Raw genomic sequence first — 20,835 nt, 5'->3', positions numbered from 1 at the left:
AAGCTGGGGACCCTGAGCAAATGTTGATCCAAAGATCGTAAACCTCTTGGAGGATTATAAGTGAAGAGGCGGTCCCGCAGATATGCTTATCCCAGACTGTTGAGGGCTGTAAAGGTTACCCTCAGCACCTTCCACCTGATTTGGTCTCCAATCTGGAGCCAATAAACTGACCAAGCACTGATGTTATATGTGCCTTCTTTTCTGTCTTATGTCTCTTCTGTCCCTGATTTTAGAGAAAGGACTTCAACCTCCTCAAGGCTGTGTCCCTAACTTCTATCTTGGCTAGGCAGTGGGTCAACAGTTGGTGTTCAACTATGTCGAATACTGCTGTTGTGTATAACAAGAGTAGCAGTGTTCAACCCACCTAGACCCAGCTTTCTCCAGAGATTGTCCATCAGGGAGACCAATGCAGTCTCTACCCCATGGCTAGTTTGGAAGCTGGATTGGACGGGGTCGAATGCTGAAGTTTTTTCCAAGAATTCCTGGAGTTGTCCTGCCACTGCCCATTCAATCATCCTAACCAGAAATGCTATATGTGACACCAGGTCGGTGGGATCCATCTTGTTTTTCAATAAAGACCACACTACTGCTTCTTTCAACCTCTCCAGAATGTCCCAGAGGTTAGGGACAAGTTGATAATATCCCGAAGAGGGCCCAGGAGTTCCTCACCACTTGCCTTTACTAGTCAAGAGGGGCACGAGTCCAGAGGACATGTAGTTGGCTGGACAGCAATTTCCGCCAAGGAGAGAAGACTGAAGTGGTTAACAATAGGACTCTGAGATGGTCAAAGGGCCTCTCATTCACATTCTGCATCAAACCTGGTTTGAAGGTCATGGTGGAGCAAAAAGGTTTTCTCCTTGAGATAGATTGTGAGACTTTTGCATGCTATGTCAAATTTCAAGTTTTGGGACAATCCTAAGGATGTAATTGTTTTAAACAATTGTGTCATGTATGAGCTTGCTGAGGCAATAGCCATCACCTAAAATTCCTTCTTAGAGGTGTTCACTGCCATCTTATAAGCATTTTATACGATTTTCTTAATGCTGCACCTTAAAAGCATCTTATAAGATGTTATTTATGCTACACCTGAAGAGGCTTCGCACCTGAGAAATGTTTTTCTACAGGATATAAACTGTGAATTGGGAATGTTATACTTAGTGTAGGGAGAAAAACAATCTTCAAACAAATCAGAGTAGAACAAGATGACAAGGCATACCAACTCTCACAAGTTTCTTTTAGCCTAGCAGTTTTAGAATAACACAATGTAGTTTCCCATTTTCAAAATTGTATTTAAAATCAATGTTGCAGAACTATATCCACTAAGGCAGACAATAACTGTACACTCTTCCTAATTTATTTACACAGAATATAGTGGTAGCACTCAAAACTGGTTGGGAATCATGAATCCCTACAAATTTCAGTTAACCCATGTGCTTCATACCTATCAAAGGTACACCAAAAGGATGAGTTTACTACAACAAGAAGTAAACACTAATGAAGTCACTGTGTTGCTGTACACATTGTGCCAGTCACATTTCTTTCTTTCTTACATTTGTATACTGCCCTCCCCTATGGGTCAGGGCAGTTCACATAGAATGTAAATAGAACAATACATCAAACTCAGTAATTATAATGAATGCAAGGTAACAGTAACAGTAACAACAACGAACAGAGAAAATAATATTCTTAGTGAAGAACCTAACAGACCCATGGTTGGTAAGATCTGTGGGTTCAAAGGAAGGAGTTTCGGGGGCCCAGTAGATGTTGTTTAATTTCGGTTGACCTCAACCAAATGCCTGGTGGAGGAGCTCCCTTTTGCAGGCCCTGTGGAACCGTTTTAGAATCATAGAATCACAGAGTAGGAAGGGTCCACACAGGCCATCTAGTCCAACCCCCTGCTCAACACAGGATCAGCCCAATGCATCCTAAAGCATCCAAGAAAAGTGTGTATCCAACATTTGCTTGAAGACTGCCAGTGAGGGGAAGCTCACCACCTCCTTAGGCAGCCTATTCCACTGCTGAAGTACTCTGACTGTGAAAAATTTTTCCTGATATCTAGCCTATATCGTTGTACTTGTAGTTTAAACCCATTATTGTACGTCCTTTCCTCTTCACAGTCAACGGAAACAGTTGTTCTGTTTTAGTTCTGTTAGGGCCCTGATATCCTCTGGGAGCTCATTCCACCAGGTGGGGGCCAGAACAGAGAAGGCTCTGGACCTGGCTGAGGTCAAGCAGACTTCCTTGGGGCCAGGGATCAGTACCCAGTTGGAGGTGGTGGTGCACAGAGCTCATTGAGGTGTGTAGGCAGAGAGGTGGTCTTTCAAGTACACTAGGCCCAGATTATGTATGGCCCTGAAGGTAATTACCAAGACCTTAAGCCTGATCCAGAATTTGACTGGTAGCCAGCACCGTTGTTGGAGGATGGGCTGGATGTGGGGCCTCCATGGTGTTGCTGTGAGGACCCTGGTCACATTTAAAAACCCATCTTAGAACACCAATAGTTGGGACACAGCTGCTTTCACTATAAAGGCATCTACAGTTCCAAATCACCACACAAAAAGTTCTCAATTAGCTCTCTATTATATTATATGATTGTTACATTTAATGTAGTTTATACGCAATAGGTTATAACATTTGTGCTAGAGAATATGTGCTAGTACCGTGTAATAGTCTGCCCACAGGATATACATATTTACTGCCCCAGCTGCAAATCCTAATAAACTATTAAAACAATTAAACCCATAATCTGATTTTTTAAAATTCCACTAGAACATGCATTTCTGGATTTATTCTTGCCACACCTTGGTTTATGAATAAAAAAAACATACATGCACTCTCCTATGTAGGGTACTATGGAATACGTTTTATCAAACATCACTGAAGAACATTAATCACACCTTTGAAGTTCCTGAGTCTGTCTAATATATTGACAATGACATACATTGACATTTTTAAAAAGGGAGATATACAGCTGAATATTATCAGCAATCTTTGAATTATATCTTTCAGTGGTCAGACATCTTTAACCGCTCCTAGAGGAGCGGATAAAATAAAAGAGTAACGGCTCCGTCGGCGGGCCCTATCCGGGATGAGGAAGGATGCCAATAGGCCCCTTTCCCCGGACTGACAAATTGGGAGGCGCTTTGCGCCTCCCGATCCGCCCTCCCGCCTTGGATGCATGCAGCTCGCTGCCATTTCCTTCATGGCCCCGGAGACGGCAGGTCACCGCCTGCCTGCGCCTCAAGGAGGACCCGGCGCCAGCCCCAGCCGCACACACGGTGCCTCCACACCACCCCAGCCGCCTTACGCAAACCCGCGGCCGCGGCCTAGCCTGCGCCCGCACCACCAACAGCGCCCGACTCACCAGCCCAGCTGCGCCAGAGCCGCCAATGGCTGCGCCCATCCTCCTTCGAAGATGCCACCTCGCAGCTGGCCCAGCCAGCATAGGGCACCTGCCGCCAGCTGCCACACCTGCAACGGTGCTGGGAACCCCCTGCAGCAGCGTCCGTCACAACGGCAGGAGCAGCGACTGGTCGCGGGAGGCGCCGCGGCCCGAACAGCAGTGCCGCCCGGCGCAAGAACGAAAACCCCTTGTGGCAGCGCTCAGCACAACGCCAGCAGCAGCACCTGGCCGCGGGACACGCCGTGCCCACAACAGCGACCCCCGGCACTGCCTCCCACCGCCGAGCACGCGGCCAGCCATTTAGAGTGTGCCGTCCTACACCTCAGGTACGTGCCGCGCCGGGAGACCTCATGGAGGAGGCGGCAGACGCCGGGAGAGCCACACAGGCTGGACCATCCACGGCCTTGGGTGCACGGCCCGCTGCCACCAAGTCGCACACCCACCCCGCCCAACTCTATAGGCCCGCTAGCGCCTGCCACCCCTGTAGAACTTCTGCCTGCGAGGTGCTGCTGTAGGGTAGTGGTCCCCAACCTTTTTATCACCGTGGACCGGTCAACACTTGAGAATGATACTGAGGCCCGGGGGGGTAGTCTTTTGCCGAAGGACGCCGCCGCTGCCTGAGCCCCTGCTCCACTTGCTTTCCTGCTGGCGCCCCTAACTTCCCACCACCTGCTGGGAGGCGCTGCCAGCAGCAGCTGTGCAGTTCCACGCCGAGGGGGGCCCCAACCATGGTGGCCGCTGTAGAGCACCAAAGGTGAGCTGGCAGCAGAGTGGCAGGGCAGCCCCTGAGGCAGCAGCCAGGGAGGAGGACGATCCGCGGCCCGGTACCAAATGAACCACGGACCAGTGCCAGTCCCCGGACCGGGGGTTGGGGACCACTGCTGTAGGGATTCAAGCTGCGCAGGGAAGGGTCTGACGGCCGCTAGCGGCCGCTGTATTTCAAGTGCAGCGGGCTTTATTACTAGTGTGCGTGTGTGTGTGTGTGTGTGTGTGTGTGTGTGTGTGTATATATATATATATATATATATATATATATATATATATATATATATATATATATATATATATATATATATATATATATATATATATATATATATATATATATATATATATATATATATATATATATATATATATATATATATATATATATATATATATATATATATATATATATATATATATATATATATATATATATATATATATATATATATATATATATATATATATATATATATATATATATATATATATAATGGGGAAATAACAACAGAACTTTGGGGGATCCATATTCGAAATCCCAGGAATTTCAGATCTGCAACTGTGACTCTGCTCATTTAGGTTTAAAAAAAATAGACAAAGACAATTTCCTTTCCTCTGAAAGAACAACATAATCAATTATATAAAAAAATAGCAGATAGAGGGCATCTACCACAGTAAACCTGAAGCCAGATTGACAAGGGCACAGGGGTCTTGTAAGTATGCCTGAAGTTGCTTTCCCATCACCTACTCAATCATCTTACCCAAAAAAGGGAAGACTACTCAGATAATCTTTGATCAATAATGTCTTTTCCCTGAGAAATAAGGTGTGATCAAAGCTGCCTTTAAAACTAAGGAAGAGTTCACAATTCTAACAAGACCCCCACACACACAAACACTAACTTTTCTTAGTAAACTAGTCAAAATCAAAATAGGCAATACTTTGCATACATTGACATTCCTAGTCTCCAGCACTCTACCCCCACATGTTAATTCTATATATAATTTTCAATCGATCTCCCTAGGGCAAGCAGGTACTCACAGCACCTTGGATAAAACATGTATATGCTGGCACCTCAGTCCAACTGGACTTTATCAGCACAGATGTCACAGTAAATCAAATTTACCTCCACCCGGGAACTAAATCTAGTCATTAACAAATCATGAGCTATCACAAACAATTTAGCTGGACACAATTCAACTGATACAATTGTAATAGAGAAAAATGGTTTTTGCTTTTTACTGCAATCACTACCACCTCAGTCTTTCACATCAGCTCTCTGGCATGTTCTCCCTGGCTCAGCATGAATTTTCTACCATCAGTGTCTACACATCTTCCAGTTCATTTGGTCCTCCCTACTGCCTAGGAAGTAGGGACAGGGCATCTATTGGAAGGATGGAGGGGGCTCCAGAGAACAAGTTCTCTAAAACTCCAGAAAGCTTGCTATTCTATCATGACACCAGAGCTTCAGTGGAATCACTGTTGCAACCCCTAAGTTCCCCAGAGTACTCTGGTATTCAAAACATGTACAGGTCTGAGAGCAGACCAACCTATGCAGCTGTGAATGCTGAATTCAGTAAGAAACTTTTCCAGATCATCCATTTCTCCTCTAAATAACTTGCAGAAGCAATCCCACAATATAAACAGGAAAATAACTGCATGTATTGTTCTTTAGAGACTACATCTAAACAAACCCTAATAAACTATTAAAACAATTAAAGTAGTTCAGATATGAAGTATAATTTCACTCTGTCAGTATAATTTCACCCTATCAGTTTGAACTACAAGTTACATGTTCCTCATATTCTTTTATTGATGTGACTGAAGATAATTGTCACAAAGATAAAGTTAGAATCAATGTCCATTTCTTTATTGTATGGAAGAGACACCATACCAACCTCACATTCAGCAGACAGAAAGGATCATAAGGACACTGAAATAGAGATTAATTATTCCACAAATCCAAGATGAAATATGGAGATGATGCAGGCTCTGTTTACAAACAAGAGATCAAAAGTTCCAACTACACTGCCATTCCACTATCCTGAAGAATTCAACATACTCCCAGTAAGTATTTTCTTTTTCCAGAACCCCCAAACTTGTTTGCCACAACTCCACATGCTTCCATCACTTCTCATACCAAGTCATTCCTATCTATATTACCCATAACCCACTGTCCAACAGGCCATTCAGCATAGCCACCAATTACAGGTTCTTTCCAATTATTCTGAAGAGTGCATCATGGACCAGAGTATTGGTGTAAGTATGATAAAAGACAGAAAAGAGTTGTCATCCACGACTACTATTTATTTATTTATTTTTCTATACTGCCCTCCCTTCTAGCTCAGGGAGGTTTACAATAAGAGTTTATAGTTCACAGTTCACTGTAATGGTGGTACAGTACAGAGTGCTATCATGATCATACCTTTAAATGGTCCATAGATGTCTAGCCACAGACAAATTATCTAACATCGTTTAAAATGGAAGATATCTGTGAAATTATGATTTTCCAAATATACTGGATACCAATTAGTGGATGAAAAGGTGTAACATTTGAAAGTACGACTGTCAAGTTTCTTTATTATTTGTCATCACTTTCGCAAACAGAAGTATTCTTATATGGACAACTAAGAACAAATTATCAGATACTCTCTCACTTTAGAATAATTGAATTCTGCATCGCAATCCCACCAAAGGATTAGTGCCAAGAATATGAACAATGGCAGGTAATAGATGTGATGTTTCCAAGTTAGCAAAACGGTAGCCTCTTCCCATTAGTTGGTATGGGAACAGGTAGAGACAGGCTTAATAGATAGAGATAGGAATTTACAAAATAGATTTCCCTGAATGATACAGAATTTGAAAATACCCTCGAAAAATCCAAATTTTACTTTCTTGTAAGTAGATGAATAGAGGAATTATGTTTTTGCACTTTGCAGAAAAGATTTGCTGAAAACGAATCAGATCAAGCAAGGTACAGAACTAAAGATAAAATGGTTCATGTGGAAAACCATTAGTTAAATTATTATTCAGTTTTATGAAACCCGGATACTATTGTACTTTTCTCAGCATCCCAGGAGGATACTGAGTTTTCATTTCAATTCTCACATCAAAAAACCACACAGATGGCACAACAGTCTTGTCAAAACATACAACTGCAACTAATGATACATCTCCAAAATGATTCTAAGTGTTAAAGAAGCTGCCCATTTCTATTACAAAGCATACAAAACACATGACTTTCTACTTCAGGCTCAATTATATAATGTGCTAATTCAACAAGAAATTATATCCCAATTTTCCAGAATAAACATTATCAAAAGCAGTTCACCATCAACAAAGTCATATAACACTATTAAATTTATCACTGAAACAATCAATGGAAAGAATAATAAAATAAGGGAGCAGCAGTTACAAATACAACAGGATCATAGCAGGGTATATAAAACTGAGCTCAAACAAGATCATCTTAACCAACAAGATCATCTTAACCAACTAATTAAGTAAATCTACTTAATAGTTTATTCAGTGGGGGAAATCAAGACAGAAAATCAAACCAAAGCATGGCAACCAAAATGCTCACAGGGGAGCCAGGCAAACCTCTAAAAGGGAGGACATAGGGTCACAACTGTAAAAGCCCTTTCTCCTCATCACTTGTGTAATTTCCGTTGACTATAGTACCTGAAGAAGAACTTCTGATAATTACACTACTGGAAGGAGAGTTCAAAAGAAGGTGGTTATTCTTCAGAATTCTGGGTTCAGCCCTTTTTAGGTCTGTAAATGTCGATTACAGCACTTTATGTCCACAGAATTGAGATATTATCATACAGAAGTAATATGTTCACTACCATATATTTCTGTCACTACCGCTGTCACAGTATTTTAGGCTGCTCGAAGTCTGAGATAACTGCAAAGGGAGCCCCATAGTGGAACTAGGATAATCTCACCTTGAAATGACTACAGCATGCATAGATATGAAAAAGTAATTTCTCCCCAGGACATGGCACAGCTAATCAGAGATGGTAATAGATGCTTTCAGGAACTGATGACACTTCAGCATCCATGGATAAGGACAGATCCAGACCAACTCCAAACTGTGAACATCAAAAGGACATACCTCATACCAAAAAAAGTTATTATACATTCCAGTTTTTAAGAACACCCTGTCTAAAGCTGCTCCAGTCTGTTACTCAAGTGAAAACTCAGTACCATTATATTCACTTGCAAGCTGACAGCATTTCAACAAGAACTCTATTCCCTTACTCTTCCACCACACTGCCAGAGACAGATATTGGTTCCAGCCAGCAACTAGATATTCTTGATGCCTCCCTCCACTCTGCCTTTCCTCCTCATCTCTCACCTGCCCGCATCTGTGGCTCTCAATAAGTTTTGTATTTTTAGTTCCATACTTCACCCAGTGTTAGGGATATTTGTATCACAGATATCTGTGGGAAATATAGCTGTACAGTTCCTAGAACATCAGTATTGTGCACTGGCTAGCGACCATGGTGACTGAAGGCAACTTCCAAATATAGAGTAGCAAATCTTTGAAAACCAGTGCAAGGCATTAGAGCAGGGCTAATCAACCTGTGGTCCTTCAGATGTTCATGGACTTCAATTCCTATGCAAATGCTGGCAGGGGCTCATGGAAATTGTAGTCCATGGACATCTGGAGGACCACAGGTTGACTACCCCTGCATTAGGGAATGTCTCAGCTTCTATACCCTGTTTGTTTGGCACTCCAGGGCAACTGGTCATTTTTCAGCTTGAAACAGGATTCTGGAGTAGATGGACCACTGGTCTGATCCAGTCCTCAAAAGCTAAACCTCTCCAAGTGTGTATTTATTTATGATAAACATTTCCTTGACACAAATCATCCATTCTGTGGTGTGATGAACAACACCAAAGAAAGCATGTCATGTAGGACTGATGATTTAAAAAAAAAAACTCATGAACTTCCTGGCAACCATGAACTCCTAGGAAATTACAAATAGAATTGCCGCAAGAGGGATAACTGGAATTCCCCATTATTCAAAGCATGGGATTCCCCTACATCGAACTAGAATCCACCCCAGTCAGCTTACATTGAGACTATTATCCAGCAGCATGCTTCGTACGTCCACAGAATCCCTAACAGGCACAAACACTCAGAAGTCTTCTTGTCCATCCAGTGATGCAAAACATGACAGTTTCCTTATCCTGGAGTTATACAAGCTACAACAGCTTCACTCGTCTGACTGGCCAAACTGCAAATGGGTCAAATCAGCATGTACCTGCAAGCATGTCTTCTCTGCTGTGCCCCACCCCCTTATGGAATGGCCTGCCTGAGGTCAGGAAGTCTCCTATTCTTCTGTCTTTCCCCAAACAAGGTAAAATTTAGAAACAAGAAGTTTCTTGTCTATACAATAGAGCTGCACTGTATTAAATGATTCACAAAGTTTCTTAGATAATTTATTAAGGATTGTGTTCTTTACTACATTGCATAGCTTTCTGAAACTAGGATCCTATTATGTAATTTTTGCATAATTTAATGTGTCATGTGAATACTAATGCTTTGCTTCAATTCTGTTTTTAGATTTGTGGTTGGCTCTACAACCCTAATCCTATTGCATTGTTTACTGAATATACAGACTGACTCTGTGTAATCTGCCTTGAGTCCAAATAACAAAGATCAAAAATAAACTAGAATATTGGTTACATATTTCAGAGATTGGGATATAAAAAGCCTGCATATCCACAATAGTAATAGCTAAGTATTAGCAATCACTAATACAATAAAGTTGTTAAAACATATGCTATCCTTATTTTGCACGTGTTTACTAAACATCACTTTAATGATTTACATGAAGCTGCTATATCATCACAATGGGACAACCCTTTACCACAATTGCCTCGCTCACAGTTATCTGGAGCATAACAATCTTTTCACAGTTACTGTAAGTTAGTTGAGTGCATTGGCCTTTTTCCTGCCTCGTCACAGATAGCCAATGCTGGCATGTAAGAGCAGGAAGGCAAGTGGAACTTTTTGTCTGGCAATAGTTTTATGGGATTAGGTGCTTTAACTAAAAAGCAAAGCAAAAATAACCTGTTCCACTATATATTTCTGGTAAGGCCTGGGAGGAGCGTGTCTCATGGCTTAAGTGCCACTCCACACTTAACACCCAATCAGGGTGGCTGTCCCGCTCCTGAGTGTCTTCTCCTCCAACCGGCTTGTCAGTGTGTCCAGCGGGCAGCCAATCGCCTTCTGTCCCCCACCCCTTCCTCCTTCCATTTCCCTCTAAGGCGTCAGATCCCTGCTGGTGAGTTCCATAACAACTGCCTGCTGCCTTTTCAGGTCCTGAGGGGAGAGGGAGGCCATTCACAGAGTTCTTCCACCCCACCCCCAAACTAGTGCTCGCTGTATTCCTGAATGCAACGGGCTTGGCCCCTAGTCCCATAATAAGACAGCACACTGTGAAAATGACACAACTCTTCACCTGTGATACCTCAAACAATACATAGTTATTTTATTATTCTTTTGACAGGATGCAAAATTTATTCCCCCAACAGCAAGGCTATCCAGGTCCCATTAGCTAGGAGATAATGAAACATGCCAATACTAGCCCTGAGCCTAGGTGTGTTCAATTATGGCAATAAGAAAACCACTTTAAAAAATTCATCAGCAAAGCCTTTTTCTCCATTTTTTAGAACAGGCTTACTCTGAAATGCACAAACTTCACACTATTCCCCCCCCCCCCGCCAAAAAAAAAAAAAAAACACAGCACTGGGAGGAAACTAGCCTTGAGTGTGCCAAGGCCTTGCTACTGTTAATGCTCTTATTTCTAGATCTGCCAAAACCAAAAGCAGCATCATCATACTGCAGTAAACATGCTGAGCTGACATGCCAGAGAAAGGAGGAGCTATTACAAATGCAATTCCTTACACTAAGAACAAAACGATAATTGTGACACTACCCACTATCCCAGTTATTCAAATATATGCATAGGTGTGGCATAGCTAAGCAACCCAAAACCAACCTCTCAAACAAACCAAAGTTTTACTGCATAGGTAGGTGAAGAGCACACACACAGCCCTCACATTCCTTTTGCACAACCTTGGAGAATATCTGCATTGACACGGGATTGTTTAAAGAGAACCAAAGAAGACAGGCACAGCGGGTGTATGGACGGGAGACAGGGCCAATGTGTGTACGGGAAGGGCGAGAACTGTGCAACCCAAGGCCCACAAGACTTCTTCATGATTTTCGTGCACAGGCCTCAAAGAAATGTGGAACACCACTACTCCGAAACGGCTTCCTGATCTTCAAAACCAACCAACACCAACCAGCAGCTACAAGGTTTATGAATAGTAACACTTCTAAAAATAATAAAGGCAGGCGATCTTTTCTTTCACTTATAAACAAGAAAGTTAAGCAAGGCAGGCATGATTCTCTACACTGCCTGGCACTTGACCACTGAAGCAGCCTTTGCGGGGGGCCTCCTTCAACCCCCACCCCCCGCCCCTCGATGCTCTTTGAAATGCAGCACCCCTCCACCACCCCCACGCCGCTTCCCCCCACTTGCCCTTCATGCCCGCCCAGGCATCGTGGCCCCTCCAGCTCTCACCGCTCGCGGGGGGGCCGGTTCCATTAAGGGCATCTCGCACCCCCCCCTCCGGCACAACCCCTAAGGCGGGCGGGCGGGGACGGGGGCGGCCAGACCCCCTCACTTCTCGGAGCGGCGCGAGGCGAGGGGGGCGTCTCCGGGTGGCACCGGCAGCGCACGGAAGGGGGTGGAGGGAAGGGGCGGGCCGGCGCACCAGACACGGCAGCCAAGCGCTTCCGGGATCCGGGCAGGAGGGACTCCGCAAGGGCCGGCAGCCCAGGGAGCTGAAGGCGGGGGGAGGGACGAAGGGAAACAGGCAGCTCCCGAGGGGCATTCAGAATGCCACGCCTAGCCGTCACTTCCGGGGCCCGGCTGAACCGCCATGTGCGGGGACACAACAGAGACAAGGCGCAAACAAGCAGAGGCGCCTTCCCTTGCTCCGAAACAGTCTGCCCCCGGGAAGCCGAAGGTCGGGATGGATGGAGCCAGCCCCCCCCCCCGAGGGCTTCATCCTCTCTCTGTCCCTTTTCCTGTCGCTGGAAAGAAGCTTCGCCCGGGGCGGCGGCGGCTCGTTTCGAGGGCTGGGCACGAGGGGATGCGTTGCGGGATGGGCCCTTCGTCAGCGAGGGGCAGTGCGAGTCTTTCAGGGGCGCCACCGGGTCTTGTTCCTCCGGCGGCAGCGCTTTGAAAGCGCCAGAACCACAACGCGGGCGCCGCATAGCGCAGCTTCGGAACGTCCCACAACTGTTTCTCTGCCCTCTCAGGCAGCCAGATCGGAACCCAGAGCCATCTTAGAGACCAGGAACATTTCCGGGGATAAGCTTTCAAGAGAGTCAGACCCCTCTTCGCCAGCTGAAGGCAGCGTGCAGTCTCGAAAGCTCGCCCCCTGGGAAATGTGTTGCTCTTCTAACGGGATGCTCATCTAGCTCAGCCCAGCACCCTCCTGAAATGCTCTCACGCAGCAGCATACGTTGATAGGGAAAGCTGCACCGGTTCCATTTCTGCCTGTCATGAGTGACAGGGATCCTGACATCTCTAATTCCCCTGTTCGACATTTTGAGACCACATAATGATTTCAAAGCAATGTGACGGAAGGAACCGTCGACAATGCATTATTTGAAGTTTATCATCAACGCCTGGCGACTCTTGGCTCGCAGGAGGGGCTGGGAAGGCGGGGAACCGCAACCGGAAGTGCTGCACGAAACCTCTGGAGGCCTTAGCTCGTGCACGGCTTTCTTCTACGGTGCTGACGGAAAGCTCGCGAGGCCTCGTGGTAGCTTGCGCGGAGGTGTTGTCAAAAGGCGTCGGCTGGAAACCGGGGCTGGAAGCAGCGGCCGTGAATGTGTTTGGTGTGGGAAAGATTTTGGAAGTGCCTGGGAGAAGAGGAAAGGCGGCGGCGGCGCTCTTAGCCGTGCGAGTTTAGCTTCTCTTTCGCTCGACTGCCTCTCCCGCCGTGCTGCGGAGTATGCACGTGTGAGTTGTGGGTGTTAGTAGCCAATGGGAAGCCGGCGTACGTATTACTCCGTGCTTGTGACCAGGTGGGTAGTCCTCTTGGTCAGACGCAGCAGCGCAAGGTTTTGAGTCCACTGCCACCTTTGAGACCATCCAACGTTTTCTTCGGCTTCCCTGGGCAGGCAGACTTTTGCATTACATCGGGGAGGGGGGGGTAGTTGTCAGGAAATGCGCGATGCATAGGTAACTGGGTGAGCATAGCGGGGATTGGATGAAATTGGGTGGTAAGATCTGTGAGTGGTGGTAAATTAGCATATACTAGGTTTGAACAAAGTTTGAGTTTGGTGGCACCTCCAAGATAATGAAGTTCAATTCTGGGTATAAGTGAGAACTGACAGACTCAGAATGTATAGATGCACAATCCTTCAAATATATTGGAACAGATTTCCTCAAATGCTACCTTTAGTTAGTTGCCAGGAAAGGCTAGTTAGAATCAAGATGCGTAAGTAACTGACTAATAATTATAGCTAAGACTGGAATAACACATTAGGTAAGACATCATGCAGATGATAAAGGAATTAGCAACAGATATGAGAATTGAGTGTAAGGCCATTGGTACCTTTAAGATCAACAAAGTTTTATTTCTGAGTATAAGTGAGAACTGAGTGATTTAGCATATATAGTGAGACTAGGGGCCAAGCCCTTGCATTCAGGAATACAACAGGTGCTAGATTAGGGGTGTGAGGTGGAGGAATTCTGTAGAGCAGTGGTCCCCAACGCCTGGCCACGGCTCCTCCTCATCCTCCTCTCTGGCTGCTGCCTCGGGGACTGCCCTGCAACTCTACTGCCAGCTCACCTTTGATGTTCTCCAGCGGCCGCCATGGCTGGGGCTCCCCCTCAGTGTGGCACTGCAGAGCTGCTGCTGGCAGCGCCCCCCAGCGGGCAGCGGGAAGTCTGGGGTGATGGTGGGAAAGCAAGTGGAGCAGGGGCTCAGGCGGTGATGTCCCTCAGCAAAAGACTATCCCCCCCTGGCCTCAGTAAAATTGTCACGCGTTGACCGGTCCCCAGTGATAAAAAGATTGGGGACCACTGCTGTAGAGGGCCTCCCCTTCCCCACAGGACCTGGAAGGGCTGCAGGCAGCTATTAGGGAACTCACTGGCAGGGGCAGGTTTCACACAGCAGGGATCTGCACCCTCTGAGCCTTTGACAGAAGTGAAAGGAGGAAGGGAGTGGTCAGGGGTGGGGGACAGAAGGCTGGCCACTGGACAGGCAAGTCGTTTAGAGAAGGAGGCACTCAGGGGTGGGACAGCTGCCCTGATTGGGAAGCGCTGAGTGGCATTTAAGCCATGAGACGCTCCTCCTCCAAGACATTACCAGAAATATTAAGTGGAACAGATTTTAAAGTTGATATCGATGTTAAGCCCAGAGGGTTTAATTGTCTGGAGTGTTGTAATAACTTGTAATTCAATGGTCTCCTGTTCCAGTCTGTTTCTGAAATTTCTTTGCAATGAAGCAGCTACTTTGAGGTCCTCCTGGGAAGTTGAAATGTCCTACAGATTCCTCAGTTTTTTTGGTTCTTGATGTCAGATTTGTGTCCATTTATTCTTTGGTGTAGAATTTGGCTTGTGTGCTATGTAGAGAGCTGAAAGGCATTGGTGTCATTTAATGGCATATACAGTGTTAGAAGATGAGCATGTGAATAAACCTAAGATGTTAGGTCCAGTGATTGTGTAGTCTGCGTGTTCAGATCTTCTGGAGTATTTGCCAGTCCTCCCAATTTGTTGTCATCTGCAAATTTGATGAGTAGTCCCTCCACCCCCTCATCTAGATCATTAATATATATGTTAAAAAGTACCGGACTGAGCCCTGAGGTACCCCGCTACTCGCCTCCCTCCAGTCTGATGAAACACCTTTGACAACAACTCTTTGAGTGCGGTTCTCTAACCAATTCCCTATCCACCTATCTGAAAATCCAGATTGCAGTCCTTCAATTTATCCGTCAGAATATCATGGGAAACCTTATCAAAAGCTTTACTAAAATCCAAGTTATGTTGCATAGATCCGGGACCAAGTAGGAAGCTAGTATTCTGGCTTGATGGAGATGGTAAAACGCCAGCTGCACTACTCGTATGATCTGCACCTCCATAGTAAGGAAGGCATCAAAGATCACACCCCATCTACACTGTGTAGCTGTGCACCCTCATATGGACCTTTCCTGCCTAGCCTTTAAAGGAGAGTAGAGCCGATCTTAATTCTGACCATGTGGTTATGGCTAGAGTTTCTCTTTGTTCTGGGAAAATGCCAAGAGGCAAGCTACTCCTACTGGGTTGTCTCCCCATATATATCTGTAATAATCATATACAGTAACTTCTCTGTCGCTGATTTCCTGTCTGTTCTAGTCTCTAGAGCAGGGGTGGCCAAACTGTGGCTATCCAGATAGCTATAGACTACAATAGCTATCTGAAGCTATATGAATACACTGGCAGGGGTTCGTGGTAATTGTAGTACATGGACACCTGGAGAGCCACATTTTGGGCACCTCTGCTCTAGACTTTCTACTCCACTTCCTGGTCTGACAAAAGTCAGTTTCACAAAGCTGACATTCCACTGTTCCTACCCATCTTTCACCCTTCATTTCTCAAGTTTGTTTTCAAAGGCGAGAACCACTGTCAGTCATGCTCATATCAGAGCACAAAAACAACTGGAACACTCTGCATGGAATGTGTAGTGGAATCTATTCACACTTTGTCACAAATAGTCTTTTAACCTCTGTGCTGCAGCTATTTCTTGTTTGAATTCAAAATGGCTGCTTGGAAGGGGAAGAAGCTGCAAGATCAGCATTTCCAAAGCCCTCTCCCCCTGCTGCCTTAAGATAGGAAAATTAGAATAGTCAATGAGCTGAGAAACATACTGCTTCTGTAATGAACACAGAAGGAAGGCATCTCCACAGAAGGAAGGCATTTTATGGCCATAAAAGCTGAGACTGATGGTATCAGCCCAGTTATCATAATGAAACTTATGTGATGTTTCTGGGACAGAAATACTTTCAGAACATTTGACTGCATCTATTAAAATGTGAGGCAGAGGAACCCAGTGTTCCGATTGCTACTGATAAGTCACATATTGCAGAGAATCCTTGATTTTTCTGAGATGATTCATATAGTTTTGAATGAGACCGCCATGTATTGTGTAGACACCATCATTCTGAATGACAGGCCAAAAAGATTCCATATAATTTCCGATGGTAGCCATGTTATTCTTTAGTAGCGGAATAAAACAGGAGACCAGAGGTGCCTTAAATAATATTAAAGTTTCTTGATTAAGAGATCACTTCATCATGTGCAATGGAGTACAAGGTCATCAGGTCTATTTTACATGCATTAAATACCTCATCAGCAAAGTTTACAACTGTAGCGGAAGGAAAATCTGCCAGGCAGTAGACCACGGAACTGCAGGCTCCTAAATTTCCTCAACTCTTTGATGTTTATTCTCTCTTGTAGCAGTGATACTGTGCCCCAAAAAAGGTAAGACACTGTCACTGGTCTCAAAGAGAACAGATCTTTAATAAGGCACTTAAAACAATGGCCAATTTGACAATGTGGTATGTGCGTGGCCAAGCATCTGCTTTGCTGACCAAAAGAGTATTTTGCCAGGTCTACTTCTTCTCTCTGTCCTTCTGTTCATTTGTTACTCTCACATTTGGAAGGAACTCAATTGGATGCCTGAATGACTGCTGTTTGTCACATGCAGAATTAAACCCATACAAATGGCAGCCATATAAAATAAGCTTGTTATTGCTGCTTGGTCCTTCAAGCTGGTAAACATCTTATTATTATGCTGTATGCTAATTTACTGCTCACCCTTTACCTATATGTATAGACTGATCATTTCCATTTCACTGTATCTGAAGATACTGGCAGTCTTCAAGCAAAGGTTGGATACACAGTTTTCTTGGATGCTTTGGGCTGATTCGGCGTTGAGCAGGGGGTTGGACTCGATGGCCTGTGTGGTCCCTTCCAACTCTATGATTCTAAGATGTGTGTGTGCACACAAAGGCTTATACCTTTTAAAAATAAGATTGTGGCATTATTTACAGAATAAGACAGATAAACACTAAACAATCATACTCCACATATGGCAGGGGGAAATAAAATAGAAAATGGTTAAGTTTTGGGAAGAGGACAGCAAGGTTTATATGGTTACCTATCTTGCACAGATGAAGGAGTTCGGTGCATTGAGGGAGTCAGGGCAACATAAATGAGACCATCATCTGAGTCGGGCATCATCAGAGGGGAGCACGTGTGGGAAACCCGAAGGAAAGATTTATATACCCTTTCCTTAGCCAGATATGTGGTAAAAAGTCACATGGGCTTTTGGACAAAAGGAGTGCAGGTGCTCTTTTGATGTGATGACCAAATGCTAGGTTGATCCAGGATGGCCAGGATCAAAGTGATCAAAAGAAGATGATCTGGGAAAATTGGGACCTGGTTTGATCTAGGTGAATATATAGAGCAGAAGAGCTCTTGGCAAGTATGTTGGGATGGGGGTGGGGAGTCAAGAAGGAGGTTCTTTGAAGTTGCAGGCGATGTGCATGTCTTTCCTATAGATGCAGAGATGCTGAGTGCATGAAAGGTCAGTCAAGTCATGCCAAGCTTCACTGATGCTACCTTGAAAAGGTTGGCCTGGTTTTGCTTTTTGACTAGGCCAGAGTAAATGTCCAAAGTCCAAAATCCATAGTCTTGATTGAAGAAACGCACAAGTTCTAGTCTCATCCCACGATGTTGTCAGGGGTACTGATTCAGTAGTCGGATACCATAGGGGAACAAAGTCTGGTTTCCACATCCAGGGTCTGATTCACTGGTTTCACTGGACTCAAACGTTGTTCTGCTGCCTCAGACTAACATGGCTACCCATCTGAACCTAGACAGCTCCTCTGCCCTTCAAACTACATGAACTATCCTATAATTGACAATGTGAATCTTCATAGCAAAGGATTTAAGCTATAATATGTTTAGTGTAGGTGAACCTTTTCACAATGTTAATTACTTCACCTGCTGTAATTCAGAGATGGTGGACAACATAATGATATAGCACTGCAGTATTCTATCCACATAAATGAGTATAACTAGCTGACACAAGGTGTCTTTTACTCAAGCCACACTGTGATTGCTTTGCTAAGTCAGGAAAATTTGGGACTTTATAGCACATATATGAGAATATAAATAAGGCCGGACATAAGTGTCTTATTCTGAAGTGCTGACAGCATTCCAAGGAGACCACTTTTGTTTTCCATATTCTAAAACAGTCTCTAATTACATTGCATAACAAATTAAAAAGAGTAGCAAATTGCTTCAACATAAAACACAGGCAGTCTAAAAACCTATTCTTGGCTGTATCTACTAACTCATCACTCCCCTGGATTGTGAGCGCCAAATGCATTCATGAAGCTGCAAAGGCTGCTAATGAGACATTCCCCATTGTTTCTATTAAATTTTATGAGGTGGAAACCCCAATTGTAGTTACAAAATTGGTTCTAAAACCATTAGCCACCTTCTCTCCAGTTCTTACCCCTTATTTCACACTTCGGTTTGTATAATGCAATCAGATAACAGGAATGTGGAGCTTCCAGAAATAATCTTTCATCCATCAAAAAGTCACAGCCAACAAATGAGCATCTAAAGCTGTTTGGCCACAGTTCTTTTCATCATGGCAACAGGCAGCTTCAAAGTTAAAGCCCGGAAAAGACCACAGTTGCCTCATCACCGAGAAGGCCAGATGTTAATTCCAACATGGTCAGAGTTCATGCTGCTATGACATTTAAACACAGACATACACATATAAAAAGGAAATTTTCTAGCCCAGTCCTAATCCCCTCGATGATAACATGACATTGGAAGAGATGAGGCAGTATCCTGTGTTAGCAGAAAAAATAAGGAGCTAAGAACATAACAACTGAACTGAAGTCATGGCAACACTGCCAACATCCACCAACACCCACCAATCACTAATTGTATGCTGATGAAGCCTCCAGGAGAACCAGATAGAAAAGCAGCCAACCAATTCACCCCAGTTCCAGCACACCATTCTGACATCACCATACCTACCTACAGAACAAGGGAATGAACAAAGGCAACAAAGCACCCACTCTTATATGGAAAACTGTAGTGTGCTCAGTAATAGCTCATCACTTCCACACTCATGGGATCTCTACAGATGGGAATTCTAATTTCCTTCTGTAAATATTCCTTCCTTGGGGGTGGCATACAGCAAATATAGCCGCTCCAAGCATATCACAGGAATATTTCCATAGCTCTTTTGAAAGAAGTAAGCCTCACAGAAAGTCCGTAGTATCTTGAATGTCAAGTTCCTAGTGCCCTGAGGAGTGGCTTTTGGTAAGGCAAGGAGGACACAGACACTGGAACAGGCAGCAACAGAACATCCAGCTGCATATTTAAGCAGGTCACAAAAGCTGCTCACTGCAGGAAAGAATTTGTAGGGGAAACTGCAGTGAAGAATTCTAAAACTCACATAAGGGGAATCTAAAACTAAGGCATCAAGTGAATCGGGACCAAAATAGAAAGAGAAGGCAGGACTTGACCTTACTTGTTGAAGACCATTCCTCTAGTCACACCATCCTACTGAGCATACAGAACAAATACATCAAGGAACACTTAATGTATATTGTATATACACTTAATGTATATTGACTGTGATTTATTTATATTTATGGATATGGATTATGGATAATTTCTATTGATGATAACCCTTAAGGTCTTATATGAGCTGGACCCTGTGTATCTAAGGAACCATCTATCTGAATACATCCCTTGGAGAGCTATTCATTTGCAAATGCCAGTTGGCTGGTGGTCCCCAGCAGTCCTTAGCTCCAGGAAAGTTTGCTTGGCCTCAACTAGAGCCAGAACATTTTTGGCCCTGACTTCTGCTTGGTGGCCTCAGGGAGATCAAGGTTTGCAAAATGGAGCTCTTCCACCAACCCCATGGGTGAGGCCTGCAGAAGGAACTGCTAACATCAGATTCGGTGTTCCTCATCTTATCTCCTCCCTTCCCCTAGGTTAAATTATTGTAATTTGATCTATATTTTATATTATATATTTAATGTTTTATGAATTCTCATATGTATGTATTTTGGCCTTGTCAATTGTTATCAAATCTGTTGTTCACCCCCCTGGTGTGTAATCACAAGGTTTGGTATAGAAGGCACATAATAAATACATTTTAAAAAACCAGTAATATACATTATTGAGATGTTTTATGATTTTATTGTACTTTTTATTTTCATTGTGCTCTGAGCATGACTTTGGAGGTCACATATACATTTCCTAAATAAACAGATAAATTTAGAGTCCTCCATTGTTTGTGTTGTCAAAGCTAATCAAACGTACAAAGATAGAAAAGTACAGCATGGTAGGACAGCATATGTTCAGCATCAGTGACATCCTCAGTTCAAACTGTGTATGTGGCTAGCTATAAGTAGGGTTGCCAGGTCTCCCTGGGCCATCAGCAGGAGATGGAGGGTTCAGGCTGCCAGATCCAGGCTGGGAAACTCCTAGAGAGATGGAGATGGAGCTTGGAGAGGATAGGAACCACAGTGAAGTATGGTGCCATAGAG

General features: G+C 44.2%; 1 protein-coding gene across 3 annotated transcripts in view; it reads right to left on the bottom strand.

Annotated features, from left to right (window-relative positions):
• Nucleotides 1–12,048, bottom strand: part of TAB3 (TGF-beta activated kinase 1 (MAP3K7) binding protein 3) — a 36,001-nt gene extending 23,953 nt beyond the window's left edge. Inside the window, exon 1 of one of the 3 annotated variants that reach the window (XM_077342947.1) lies at nucleotides 11,774–12,048. The gene's annotated coding sequence lies outside the window, so the exon portion shown is untranslated. Of the gene's footprint in view, nucleotides 1–8,116; nucleotides 8,297–11,773 lie in introns of those variants that run through there. The other 2 variants (XM_077342945.1, XM_077342946.1) reach the window with 2 other exon arrangements.
• Nucleotides 12,049–20,835: the final 8,787 nt, after the last annotated feature.

This window comes from Paroedura picta, chromosome 6 (genome assembly GCF_049243985.1).
Source record: "Paroedura picta isolate Pp20150507F chromosome 6, Ppicta_v3.0, whole genome shotgun sequence".
NCBI classification, from domain to species: Eukaryota; Metazoa; Chordata; class Lepidosauria; order Squamata; family Gekkonidae; genus Paroedura; species Paroedura picta.
This window is presented reverse-complemented; position numbering and strand designations above follow the sequence as displayed.